The sequence below is a fragment of the Ornithorhynchus anatinus genome, chromosome X1, assembly GCF_004115215.2.
Source record: "Ornithorhynchus anatinus isolate Pmale09 chromosome X1, mOrnAna1.pri.v4, whole genome shotgun sequence".
Lineage (NCBI taxonomy): Eukaryota > Metazoa > Chordata > Mammalia > Monotremata > Ornithorhynchidae > Ornithorhynchus > Ornithorhynchus anatinus.
Window position 1 is genome coordinate 117,156,388 of NC_041749.1, and position 14,147 is coordinate 117,170,534.

A 14,147-nucleotide genomic window follows, 5' to 3' on the forward strand; every position below is an offset into this window, starting at 1 on the left:
CTAGGCCATGTTGGTTCTCTCGTCCTATAAAAGCAGGTTGCATTCATTCATTCAATAATATTTATTGAGCGCTTACTATGTGCAGAGCACTGTATTTACCAAAGGAAATGGGACAGAATGCATTTTTAATAAAACCAAACTGTGAAATATGAAGAAAGCATGTCATTTGAAGTATCTGCTTCAGCCAACAAGGTTTCAAACTGAATGAATCACTCATCTCATCAGGACAACAACTGGAATTCTTTGGAAATGATCAAAGGTGGCCAGGCATTGGGTGGGTATTGGCAATGTTGGGGTTCAGCAAGGCCAGAGAGGTTTAAAGGGATGGGGAGGGGTTGAGAGGGAAGTGCAGGAGACAGGAAGCAAGAGGAGAAGCGGGGGGTATGGAAAGTGTAGAAGAAGAAAGGAAAGGAAAGGTTTCCTCTTGTTTGCCTGTCCTATGCCAAAATCCTTTTTTCTTTCCCCCAGATGCTTCTCCTATTCAACAACATCTCATAAAACCAATAAATATGGTACATTCCTACTCAGCGCACCTGGCTTTTTCCCACCCAGTGGGTTTCCAGAAATTTCAGGATTAAATAATTAAGAGCATTGTGGCCTAGTGGAAAGTGACTGGGGAGTCAGAGGACTTGGGTTCTAATCCTGGCTCCGCCACTTGTATGCTGTGTGACCTTGGGCAAATCACTTCACTCCTCTGTGCCTCCAGTGTCCTCATTTGTAAAATGGGGATCAAGTGACTGTAGTCTTAGTCCATGAGCCCCATGTGGGACAGGGATGGTATCTGACCTGATTACCTTGAATCTACCCCAGCGCTTAGAATAGTGCTTGACACATAGTAAGTGCTTAACAAATACAATAATAATAAATAATAGTTGTCATTATTCTCCATTCTACTAATAATAATACCTTGAATTAGTATAGTGATCCCCCCCCCCCAAGTGCTTTTTACATTATCTCATTTGTGTCCTCGCAATATCTCTATGAGGTAGGAAGGCACAAGCATTATTATCCTGGTTTTTCAGATGAGGAAACTGAGGCACCAAGAGGTTAAGTGATATGATCAAGGTCGCATAGCAGGTCAGTGGGAGAGCTGGGACTAGAACCCAGGTCTTCCTACCAGTTATGAGCTCTTCCCACTAGCCCACACGGTCTCTCCTCAACCGTGTTGCCTCTTACTACTCCTGACAGACCCACCTTTGTTCCATTTTATCTAATTGTATCTATACATTGTTACTGGGATTTTTTTTAATGGTATTTGTTAAGAGCTTACTATGCACCAGGACCTGTATGAAGCTAATCAGAGTGGACACAGTCCATGTCTTAATCCCCATTTTACAGATGAGGTAACTGAGGCACAGAGAAGTGAAGTGATTTGCCCAAGGTCACACAGCAGACAAGTGGCAGAGCTGGGATTAGAACTCAGGTCTTCTGACTCCCAGGTCCATGCTGTTTCCACTAGGCCACACTGCTTCTCATCTTGTCACCACTTCTAATGGCCTAACAAGAAGAAACACCTCATCTAATAACTGTGGTATTTGTTAAGTGCTTACTGCATTCAATCGTATTTATTGAGCGCTTACTGTGTGCGAAACAGTGTACTAAGTCAAGCACTGTTCTAAGCATTTGAGTAGATACAAAGTAATCAAACTGGGCACAGTCCCTGTTCTATAAGGGACTCATGGTCTAAGTAGGAGGGAAAATGGGGACTGAATTCTAAATTTACAGATGAGGAAACAGGCCCAGAGACGTGAAGTGACTTGCCCAAGGTCACACAGCAGACAAGTGGCAGAGCTAGGATTAGAACTCAGGTCCTCTAACTCCCAGGCCTTTGCTCTTTCCACTAGGCCTCGCTGACTGCCTTGAGAAATTGGAAATGACTCCAGGAGTTCGGTGAGGAACAGTGTATCTAGTAGACCCCAGTTGACCGTCAGACACCACTGATGGTAAGATTCCCCTGTGAGTGTGAACGCAGTGCAGGTCCTATAGCCCCTGGTGTCCCTTGTATTTAGTTATTGTATTTACTGAGCACTTACTATATGCCTAGGACTGTGCTAAGCACTGGGGTAGATTCGGGTTAGTTCAGGCACTGAGGTGAGGAGACTAGAAGCAGCAGGTATGATCTCTGCCATCCACGGGAGAGACAGACACAAAATCATTTACTGAAAGGAGGGTGAGGAGAATGGAAAGATGAATGTATGGATGTATAAGTTCTTAAATAGGAGAGTATGTAAGTGGATCTACTCAGCTTCTACCTCCCACTATCCAAGTATGATTTTCTGACAATCCACCTCATCCACAACTCCTTTCCCCCAAATTCAGTCCCTCCCCCCTCACCGTGACCTCTGTACTCTGGATACAGTCCACCTATCTCAGGTTATCGCACTCCTCTTGTACTCACTCCCTACCAAGCCTCTCATCCCTTGTGCTGCTCTTGGCCTAGTGGATAGAGCCTGGGCTTGGGAGTCAGAAGGATTCATTCATTCAATCATATTTACCGAGCTCTTACTGTGTGCGGAGCACTGTACTAAGCGTTTGGAGAGTACAATACAGCAATATAGAGAGACAACCCCTGCCCATATCGGGCTCACAGTCTAGAGTGGGGGCAGACAGACATCAATACAAGTAATCAGGCATCAATATCAATAGAATTATATATACATATATATGTATATATGCATATATACAGTCGATTAGACTATAAGCCCGTCGTTGGGCAGGATTGTCTCTGTTGCCGAATTGTATATTCCAAGCGCTTAGTACAGTGTTCTGCACATAGTAAGCGCTCAATAAATACTACTGAATATATAGGTAAGTGCTGTGGGGTGGGGAGAGGGGGGAAGAGCAAAGGGAGCGAGTCGTGGTGATGTGGAAGGGAGTGGGAGCTGAGGAAAAGTGGGGCTTAGTCTGGGACGGCCTCTTGGGGGAGGTGTACCTTCAGTAGGGCTTTGAAGGGGGGAAGAGTGATTGTCTGACGGATTTGAGGAGGGAGGGCGTTCCAGGCCAGAGGTAGGACATGGGCCAGGAGCTGGCGGCGAGACAGGCGAGAGCGAAGCACAGTGAAAAGGTTAGCACCAGAGGAGCAGAGTGTGTGGGCTGGGATGTAGAAGGAGAGAAGGGAGGTGAGGTAGGAGGGGGTGACGTGATGGAGAGCTTTAAAGGCAACAATGAGGAGTTTTTGTTTGATACAGAGGTGGACAGGCAACCACTGGAGATTTTTGAGAAGGCGAGGATGACATGCCCTGAACGTTTCTGTTGAAAGACAGTCCGAGCAGTGAAGTATGGAGTGAAGAAGGATCTGCGTTCTAATCCCAGCTCTACCACTTGTCTGCTGTGACCTTAGGCGAGTCACTGACCTTCTCTTTGCTTCACTTACCTCACCTGTAAAGTGGAGATGAAGACTGTGAACCCTGTGTGGGACGTGGACTGTGTCCAACCTGATTAGCTCGTATCTACCCCAGCACTTACTACAAGTGCTTAGCACTGTATTAAGTAAGTGCACTTATTTAGTGCTGGCACTTAGTTAAGTGCTTAACAAATGCCATAAACAACCCCCTCCCCACCCTGCAAAACTCAACTATCTTCCTTACTTACACCACCCCCTCAGCCAAATTCCCTCCTTTAGACTGACACCACCAAACCCACCCCTTGATTTCACCAGAGTCACTTCCTCTACTCCTGTAATTATACAACTGAATGCAGCTGGTGGAAATCCAGGCACCTGGTCAAATTTTGCCACTTTCACTGGATTCTCTCCTGCTACAATTCCATTCTCCTCCTTTTCTCCACCTCTTCTATTCTTTCCTTATCATCTCCCAGGCTCCTGACCTCCACTAATTATTCCACATCTTTTGATCCTGAAGTCCTCCTCTGCACTAGACTGCTTCTCTTCCTATCCCCTGAGAACCTCACCAACTATTGTGTTGGTAAATTGAGGGCATCACAAATGAACTTCCCCAAATCCTCCTCCCCACTATACTACTCCCCTTTTTCTCCTTCCAATTACCTCTCCCATCTGCTGCCTAAATCTAACCCCTCTATCTATGCCGCTGACTCCATCCATCCCCTCTCTCTGCCTAAAAACATTTGCCCCCACTCTTATTCCCTCCATTACAGTCTTCATTCTCTCACTCTCAAATGGTTTCCTTTTCCTCTGCCTTCAAGCCTGGTCAAGTCTCCCCTATGCCTTAAAAAAAAAAAAATTCTGCATCCTACAGCCCCATCCAGCTATCACCCCACATTCCTCCTCCCATTCCTGTGCAAACTCCTTTGACAGCTTGTATATACCTATTTCTACTACCTTTTTTTTTAACAGTATTTGTTAAGCACTTATGATGTGCCAGGCGTGTACTAAGCACTGGGGTCCATGCAAGCTAGTCACTTTGGACACAGTCCATGTCTCATATGGGTCTCACAGTCTTAATCCCCATTTTACCGATGAGGTAACTGAGGCACAGAGAAGTGAAGTGATTTGCCCAAGGTCATACAGCAGACAAATGTTGGAGCCGGGATGAGAATCCAGGTCCTTCTAACTCCCAGGCCCATGGCCCATCCACTGGGCTATGCTGCTTCTCTACTACTGCCTTGACTTTCTCTCCACCTTACTTCTTGACCCACTATAATGAGGGTTTTGACCCTTTCGCTCCACTGAGACCCCACTTTTCAAAGTCACCAATGATCTCTTCATTGCCAAATCCAAGGGGCTCTAATGCTGTCCCCATCCTCCCTGATAATAAATGCCATCAGTATGTTTTGTTATTATTATTATCACTATTATTAAGTCCTTGCCCTGGGATGGGTACAAAATAAGCAGGGCTCACAGTCTAGAAAGGAGTGAACTCTTTTACTGATGAGGAAACTGAGGCACACAGAAATGAACTAACTTGCCCAAGATCACATAGCAGTTACCTCATCTGTAAAATGGGGATTGAGACTGTGAGCCCTACATGGGACAGGGACCGTGTCCAACCCTATTTGCTTGTATCCTCCCCAGCACTTAGTACAGAGCCTGGCACATAGTAAGCACTTAACAAATACCACAATTATTATTATTATTATTGCAGGCAAGTTGTGAATCTGGGACTAGGACTCCTGACTCTTAGTCCCATGCTTCTTCCTCTAGGCCACACTGCCTTCCTGACTTCTCAGTCACTACATCAGTGCTTAGAAAAGTGCTTGGCACATAGTAAGCACTTAACAAATACCATCATTATTATTACATGATGGTGGTCATTGCCCAGAGAACAATATTCAAATCCCAGCTCTGCCACTTTTCAGCTGTGTGACTGTGGGCAAGTAACTTAACTTCTCTGTGCCTCAGTTACCTCATTTGTAAAATGGGGATTAACTGTGAGCCTCACGTGGGACAACCTGATTACCCTGTATCTACCCCAGCGCTTAGAACAGTGCTCTGCACATAGTAAGTGCTTAACAAATACCAACATTATTATTTGGTGCATGTGAACTGGTCACATATGGAGTCAATATCAGAGCACTGAGTGAAACTAGGCTTCCTGATGAACTGCAGCTAATAGAAATGGCTGTCACCTGATATGCTTTTCTTCAGAATTTTGGGTTTCAGGTGGTGGATCTGCCATTCCGGTAGAATCACTGGTCATGGACCTTCCAAATCCACCCCAAGGATGAAGAGACCGGTGACCCTGAAACATCATAAATACAGCAAAAGGTCCCAGTGAGAAGTAGTGTGGCCTAGTGGAAAGAGCCCAGGCCTGGGAGTCAGAGGACCTGGATTCTAATCCCAGCTCCCCAACTTGCCTGTTATGTGTCTTTGGGGCAAGTTATGTCACTTCTCTGGGCCTCAGTTTCCTTGTCTGTAAAATGGGTATCCAAGACATTTTGGTTTTTTTACATTTCAACGGCTGCCTGAGAAGCAGCGTGGCTCAGTGGAAAGAGCATGGGCTGGGGAGGCAGAGATCATGGGTTCTAATCCCGGCTCCGCCGCTTGTCAGCTGTATGACTTGGGGCAAGTCACTTAACTTCTCTGTGCCTCGGTTACCTCATCTGTAAAATGGACATTAAGACTGTGAGCCCCACGTGGGACAACCTGATCACTTTGTATCCTCCCCAGCGCTTAGAATAGTGCTTTGCATATACTAAGCGCTTAACAAATGCCATCACTAATTAATTAATTCATTCGCACATACTCAGCCCCTGCTTCCTCTGAAGCAGCATGGCTCAGTGGATAGAGCACGGGCCTGGAAGTCAGAAGGTCATGGGTTCCAATCCCAGCTCTGCCACTTGTCTGCTCTGTGACTTTAGGCAAGTCAGGTCACTTCTCTGTGCCTCAGTTCCCTCATCTGTAAAATGGGGATTGAGACTGTGAGCCCAACATGGGAGAGGGACTGTGTTCAACCCAATTTGCTTGTATATTAGAGAAAAGCTGCATGGTGTAGTGAATAGAGCACAGGCCTGGGAATCAAAAGGTTATGGGTTCTAATTCTGGCTGCACCACTTGTCTGCTGTGTGACCTTGGGCAAGTCCTTAACTTCTTTGTACCTGAGTTACCTCATCTGTAAAATGGAGATGGAAATTGTGAGCCCCACATGGGAAAAGGGACTGTGTCCAGCCCAGTTTGCTTGTATCCATCAAAGTGCTTAGTACAGTGCCTGGCACATAGTAAGTGCTTAAGAAATACCACAGTTATTATTAGTCACACCAACCCAGTCTGTTTACTCCTAATCACAGGGCTCTTCACTCTGAAGGGCCCAAGGACAATTCAACCATCTCCTCAAGGTTCTTCTAATCACTGGCCTCTTCACTCTCAAGGACTCCAGGACAATCCATCTTCCACTCCCCCAGACTCACTGGGAAAAGAGGAGGTGTTGGCTTCTCTCTCCCACCTCAATGCTGCTTTCGCACCATTCTACCCCCATCCCTTTCTTTCCCCTTCTTCGAAGCCCATATCATCTGCTTCTACCACCCACTCCACATTCTAGTCACGGTCACCTACCACCCTCAGGTCCCACCTCCAACTTCTTTAACCATTTTGATACCTTTCTCACGTTCCTTCTCTTCTTCTCCATGCCCATATTGATCCTTGGGGGCTTCAATATCCACATAGATGTTCCTGATGACGCTTCTGCTGACTGCCTTTCATCACTCCTCAACTCCACTGACCTCCTGATCCACTCCCCTCACCCACTCACCAACTTGGACATACACTCAATCTCATCTTCTCTAGCCACTGCACAATCTGTACTCTCACCAACTCTGAAATCCCTCTATCTGACCACAACCTCCTCACTTGCCTTGCCTTGCCTTGCCTCACTTGCCTCACAGAGAAGCAGCGTGGCTCAGTGGAAAGAGCATGGGCTTGGGAGCCAGAGGTCATGGGTTCGAATCCCAGCTCTGCCACTTGTCAGCTGTGTGGCTGTGGGCAAGTCACTTAACTTCTCTGTGCCTCAGTTACCTCATCTGTAAAATGGGGATGAAGATTGTGAGCCTCATGTGGAACAACCTGATTACCTTGTATACCCCAGTGCTTAGAACAGTGCTCTGCACATAGTAAGCACTTAACAAATACCAACATTATTATTATTGCCTTCTCTCCTCCACACCTCCTCCCTGTAAATCTATACTGTTCCCCCACAGAGACCTCCAAATTTTAGACCCTATCCAATTATCTCACCTCGTGTCCCACCTAGCCTCCATACCCAAACTACCTTCCCTTGATGACCAAACTGACGCTCTCAACACCACCCTCTCTATCAAACTCAACTCACTTGCTCCCCATCCCTTTGTCGATCTCATACCACTAACCCTCAGCCCTGGATCACCTGCCCAGTCCACCTCCTTGGCTCTTGTGCATGAGCCGCAGAGCACTGCTGAAGGAAATGTAAATATCAGGCCAAATTAATCCATTTCAAGTTTATCCTTGTGTGCTTTAACTCCGCCCTCTCCTCTGCCCACCAAAATGATTTCTCCACCCTTACTGACACCCATGCCCATTTGCCCTCACCAGTTGTTCCAGACATTTAACTCCCTCCTCAGGCCTCCTGACATTCATTCATTTATATTAATGTCTGTCTCCCCCTCTAGACTGTTAGCTCACTGAGGACAGGGAATGTGCTTGATTATTATGTTGTACTCTCCCAAGCGCTTAGTACTGTATTCTGCCCACAGTGCTCAATAAATACGATTGAATGATTATTGGTCCAATCTGGCATGATCTCCCTAAAATCTCCCCTACCTCTCCTCAGTCCTTCCCCGCACCTACCCCCTCTTCAACTTTCCCATCTTTCCCAGCAATAACTCTAGAGGAGATCTCCTGCCTTCTCTCAAAATCCACCCCTCCTGTGCATCCAACCCCATTCCTTTGCAACTTATCAAAATGCTTGCCCTCTCCCCTTTTCCCTCCCTAACAGCCATCTTTAAGTGTTCACTCTCCAATGGCTTCTTCCCCACTGCTTTCAAACATTCCCAAAAAACCCCTCCCTGGACCCCATGGCTCCCTCCAGTTATCGCCCCATCTCCCTCCTACCATTCCTCTCCAAACTGGTTGAGTGAGCCATCTACACCCACTGTCTCAAATTCCTCTCCTCCGATTCTCTCCTTGACCCTCTCCAATCTGGCTTCCAACCCCTTCACTCCACAGAAACCTCCCTCTCAAAGGTCACCGATGATCTCCTTCTTGTCAAATCCAAGGACTCCTACTCTATTATAATCCTCCTGGACCTCTCAGCTGCCTTTGGCACTGTCAACCACCCCCTTCTCCTGGAAACATTATCCATCCTTGGCTTCGCTGACACTTCTCTGTGCCTCAGTTACTTCAACTGTAAAATGGGGATTCAATCCAACTCCCTCCTACTTAAGGCTGTGAGCCTCATGGGGGACAAGGACTGTGTCCAACCTCATTAACTTGTATCTACCCCAGTGCTTAGAACAGTGCTTGGCACAGAGTAAGTGCTTAACCAGTACCATCCATCATCAACAGAGTTGATAGACATGTTCTCTGCCCACAAGGAACTCATAGTCTGAAGCGGGGGACAGGCATTAAAATAAATTACAGATATGTACCTAAGTGCTGTGAGGTGACTATCAAGTGCTTCAAGGAGACAGATCCAAGTGCAAGGGTGACGCAGAAGGCAGAGGGAGTAGGGGAAATGAGGGCTTCGTTGGGGAAGATCTCTTGGAGGAGATTTAATTTTAATAAGGTTTGAAGGAGGGGAGAGTGATGGTCTGTCATATATGAGGGTAGTGGGCCTTCCAGGTGAGAGGGAGAACGTGGGCTAGGAGTCGGTGGCGAGATAGACGAGATGGAGGTACGGCGAGTAGACTGGCGTTAAGAAGAGTGAAGTGGGCGTGCTGGGTCGCGGTAGGAAATTAGGGAGGTAAGATAGAAGGGGGCATCCCCAAAGCGTAGAGGCCACCGGGGACTAGTCTACCACCCCCCTACCCCACACACCCCGGGGGTGGCCATAGGAGGCCTATGGACAAAACGCTCCCGCCCACAGCTCCCCAGATCACATGTCTCCCTGGAACCAGAAGCTTTTCCTCCAGCCCCTAACCGCAGGCAGACACCAAGATCAGGAATCTCTATGCTATTTAACATATCCTTAATAAAGTAACAACTCTGAACAAATCCACTTTAAATCACCTTTCCCTGGATCTGTGTGCTTCGAAGCAGATCTCCTCACACAGATCCAGGGAAAGCACACAGACCCATCAACTTCCAGTGAGCAGTGGAAAAAAAATACACAGGTGAAAGATAGATGTGGCCCCTTGGCCCTCCAGGGGTCCACAGTCTAAAAATAAATCAGGGAAGGGTTTGATGAAAGACATGACAGGAAAGATGCAGTAATATAAATACAAAGCAAAAAAAAAATGATAGTTTTAGTCCAACAAGTCCAGGGATAAAGAGGACCAGTAGGGGGCCTCAGGGTACCATTACATCCAAAGATTCCCAAGGCACGGCCGGGAAGGAGCGGGAGCCCTGGGAGTCACCATGGGAAGGTTCCAGTGGCTTCACTCGGCATTCTGGTGGAAAGAAAACTCACGAGCTCACCTTCTAACTGCGATGGTCTGTCGTCTATGAAGGGCAGGGACGGAGTTCCAGGCCAGAGGCAGGACGTGGGCGAGGGGTCCGCGGTGAGATGGATGAGATCGAGGTACAGTGAGTAGGAGCGAAGTGGGAGGACTGGGTTGGAGCAGGAAATCAGTGAGGTGAGGTAGGACGGGGTGTCCCCGAAGACTAATCGGTACCTCTACTTCACCTACCTCCCAAACTTTGCTCACGCCATCCCCCCAACCCTAGAACTCCCTTCCCCGTCAAGCTCACCAGACCTCAGCTCTCCCCACCTTCAGAGCCCTCCTAAAATCCCACTCCCTCCAACAAGCCTTCCCCAACTACTAACTAAACTACTGTCGTATCAAACCAAACGTCTCCTCTAGCACTTACGGATTTATTTATACCTGTCCTCTGCATACCCTCTCCCTTCTGCGTCGTCTGTGCACTTGGATCTGTATCCTCCGGGCACTTGGTATTCACCCCACCCTCAGCCCCACAGCACTTATTTGCATATATGCAGCTTATTTACTTATATTAATGTCTGCCTTTCCCTCTAAACTGCATGCTCCTTTTAGGCAGGGAACGGGTCTACCAACTCTGTTGTACTGTACTCTTCCAAGGGCTCAGTACAGTGCTCTGCACAAAGTAAACACTCAATAAATACTGTTGATTTGCATGTGTACAGATTGTCGATTGAACATTCAATGTATTGATTCTAATTTCACTGCTTGTAAATACTTTTATGTCTGCCTCCCCCATTAGAATATAAGCTCCAGGTGGGCAGGGAATATATCTTGTGCTTCTATTATACTCTCCCAAATGCTTAGTACTGGGTGTTTCACTCAGTAGGCACTTAATATCATTACGACTACTACAATAATGAAATCGTGGTGTTTAAGTGCTTACTCTATGCCAAGCGGTGTACTAAGCTCTGGTATAGATGCCAAATAATCAGGTCAGACACAGTCCCTATCCCTCATGGGGCTCACAGACTAAGGGTGAGGGAGAATAGGTGCTTAGTCACCATTTTTCAGATGTGCCCAAGGTCACACAGGAAGCAGCATGGCCTAGTGGATAGAGCACAGGCTTGAGAGTCGGAAGAACCTAGGTTCTTATCCCAATTCTGCCACTTTCATTCAATCGCATTTATTGAGCACTTACTGTGTACAGAGCACTGTACTAAGTGCTTGGGAGAGTACAGTACAACAGTAAACAGACACATTCCCTGACTACAACAAGCTTAAGGTCTGGGGGGGGGGTGCGGTGTGGAATGCTGTGTGACCTTGGGCAAGTCACTTCACTTCTCTGTGCCTCAGTTACCTCATCTGTAAAATGGGGATTAAGACTGTGAGTGCCATGTGGGAAAGGGACTGTGTCCTACCTAATTAGCTTGTATCTCCCTTAGCACTTGAACAGTGCTTGACACATAGTAAGTGCTTAACAAATATTGTACTTTCCAAGTGCTTAGTACAGTGCTCTGCACACAGTAAGTGCTCAATAATATGACTGACTGAATGAAAATACCATTATTATTATTTTCATGTGGAGTCAGAATTAGAACCTAGGTCCTGACTCCCAGGCCAAAGCTTTTTACTCTAGGCCTTGATGCTTCACTATTAATACTGTTAATACTAGTCCTGCGGCGGCTTCTACCACTCCGAAACCAGTCTAATCCATTCTCTGTCGATGGAGTAAAGCGGGTCTGGGTAGTGGGCCCGTTCCCAGGGTGGCACAAATGGAAGCGCTGTGGGCCTGAAAGCCGGAGGTCCCCAGTTCGAGTCCTGGCTCTGACACCCATTCCCCGTGTGGCCTTGGACAAGCCATTAACCAGAGAAGCAGCATGGCTCAGTGGAAAGAGCCCGGGTTTGGGAGTCAGAGGTCAAGGGTTCGAATCCCCACTCTGCCACTTGTCAGCTGTGTGACTGTGAGCAAGTCACTTAACTTCTCTGTGCCTCAGTTACCTCATCTGTCAAATGGGGATGAAGACTGTGAGCCTCACGTGGGACAACCTGATGACCCTGTATCTCCCCCAGCGCTTAGAACAGTGCTCTGCACATAGTAAGCGCTTAACAAATACTATCATTATTATTAACCTCTCCATGCCTCAGTTTCCACAGCTGTAAATTGGGGTTAATTCTACCTGAACCCTACCTCGCGGGGGTGTTGCGAGGAGTAAATAACTAGATAACGTAAGGCGCTTTGGTAATAAAAGCACCACCTAGAAACACATTTTTCCCCTTCTGGACTGTAAGCCCATTGGGGGCAGCGATTGTCTCTATTGCTGAATTGTACTTTCCATGCGCTTAGTACAATGCTCTGCACCCAGCAAGTGATCAATAAATACGATTGAATGAATGAATCATTTCTTCTACGCAGTAATTATGGAGGATACAAGAGGCCTGGAACAGGTATTAGATTATACTTTTGCTCCTCCAGGACACTCTTCCATCTCAACAGGCTACCAGAATCCTCCAAAGACTCAAGAGCAGATAATTCAAGAGCTGTTTTATGCAGATGATTGTGCCCTAGAGGGAGACACTGAAGATAATACGCAAAGGATTGTATGAATGAATGAATGAATGAACTGTATGCACCTCCTGGGCAGGGATCTACTCTGTTGGATTGTACTTGGTATTTATTGAGTGCTTACTGTGTGCAGAGCACTGTACTAAGAGCTTGGGAGAGTATGATATAACAATAAACAGACACATTCCCCGCCCACAATGAGCTTACAGTCTATGGGGGAGACAGACATTAATAAATAAATTACAGATATATACATATATGTACATAAGTGCTGTGGGGCTCGGAGGGGGGATGAATAAAGAGAGTAAGGCAGAAGGGAGTGGGAGAAGAGGAAAGGAGGGCTTAGTCAGGGAAGGCCTCTTGGAGGAGATGGGCCTTCACAAGAGCACTATACTAAACACTTGGGAAAGTACAATACAATAGAGTTAGTAGATGTGATCCCTTCCACTGTGCACTGTGCACCCCTCAGTGAAAGTCAGGGCCCCTGACTTTGACTGGATTAGTATTGACTAAGGTCCCTTTTTTGACTAAGCTCCTTTTGAATTAGAGCCACTCATCATGGAAAGTGAAGTTAGATCAGCTTCGTACTGCCTCGCCAAAAACAAGGCAGCTGGCTTTGATAGGCTTCCCACTGAGGTGTTTCAGGCAGCTGAAGAGGAATTGGTTAAAGTCCTTACCAGATAACATCAACAGGTATGGCTAACCACTCATTGGCCATCCAATTGGAAGAGATCAGTTTATGCTCCAATGCTGAAGAAAGGACATGCAACTAAATGTGACTAAATGCGGATTTTGGAGCTAACTAAACCAAAGTCATCTTCAGAAGGCCAAGTGACTCGACTTGGGTGAGCAGATTTTGGACACAAAATCTGGAGGACTAATTCTCTGGAGAAGACGCTAATGCCAGGAAAAGTCCAGGGAAAACGTGGAAGAGACAGACCAGCAGCTAGATGGACAGAGACCATAACGATAACGGAAGAATAGTTGGAAAGGTTGCGGATTATGGCAAAGGACTGGGCGTTCTGGAGAAAGTATACCCATGGCGCCGCCATGAATCGTAAAGGACTCGACGGCGCTTCATAATACTACTACTAATAGTGAGGTCCCCTACATACCCAGTCACCCTAGAACGGGTCTAACAAGTGTCATGGATAGGGTCTTGTATAGAAGCGGCAACAGTCCAACCACTGCTGATCTTCTTGCTGAGCTTCCGGACCAAGTCGTAAGAAGCAGAGCAGCAGCATCTGGGCCATCACCGCTGACTCCCCAGGAGAACGGCAAGCAGAAGCCCTGCACCTGCAGGAGAACAAACTGCGAGGAGGCGATGGATCTCTTCCGAATGCCGCCACTCTCACTCCCTCGGCTCTGGCTCCGAGTTCATTATAGGGAGAGAAGGTTGTCTGTTATATTGTACTCTTCCAAGTGCTTAGTACAGTGCTCTACACACAGTGAGTGCTCAGTAAATAACACTGATTGAGCACTCCTGGTTGTGTGAGTGAGGGGAGGGGTGGCTAGAGGTGGCTATTCTCCCCCGATTAGACTGTGAGCCCGTCATTGGGCAGGGATCGTCTCTATCTGTTGCCGAATTGTATATTCC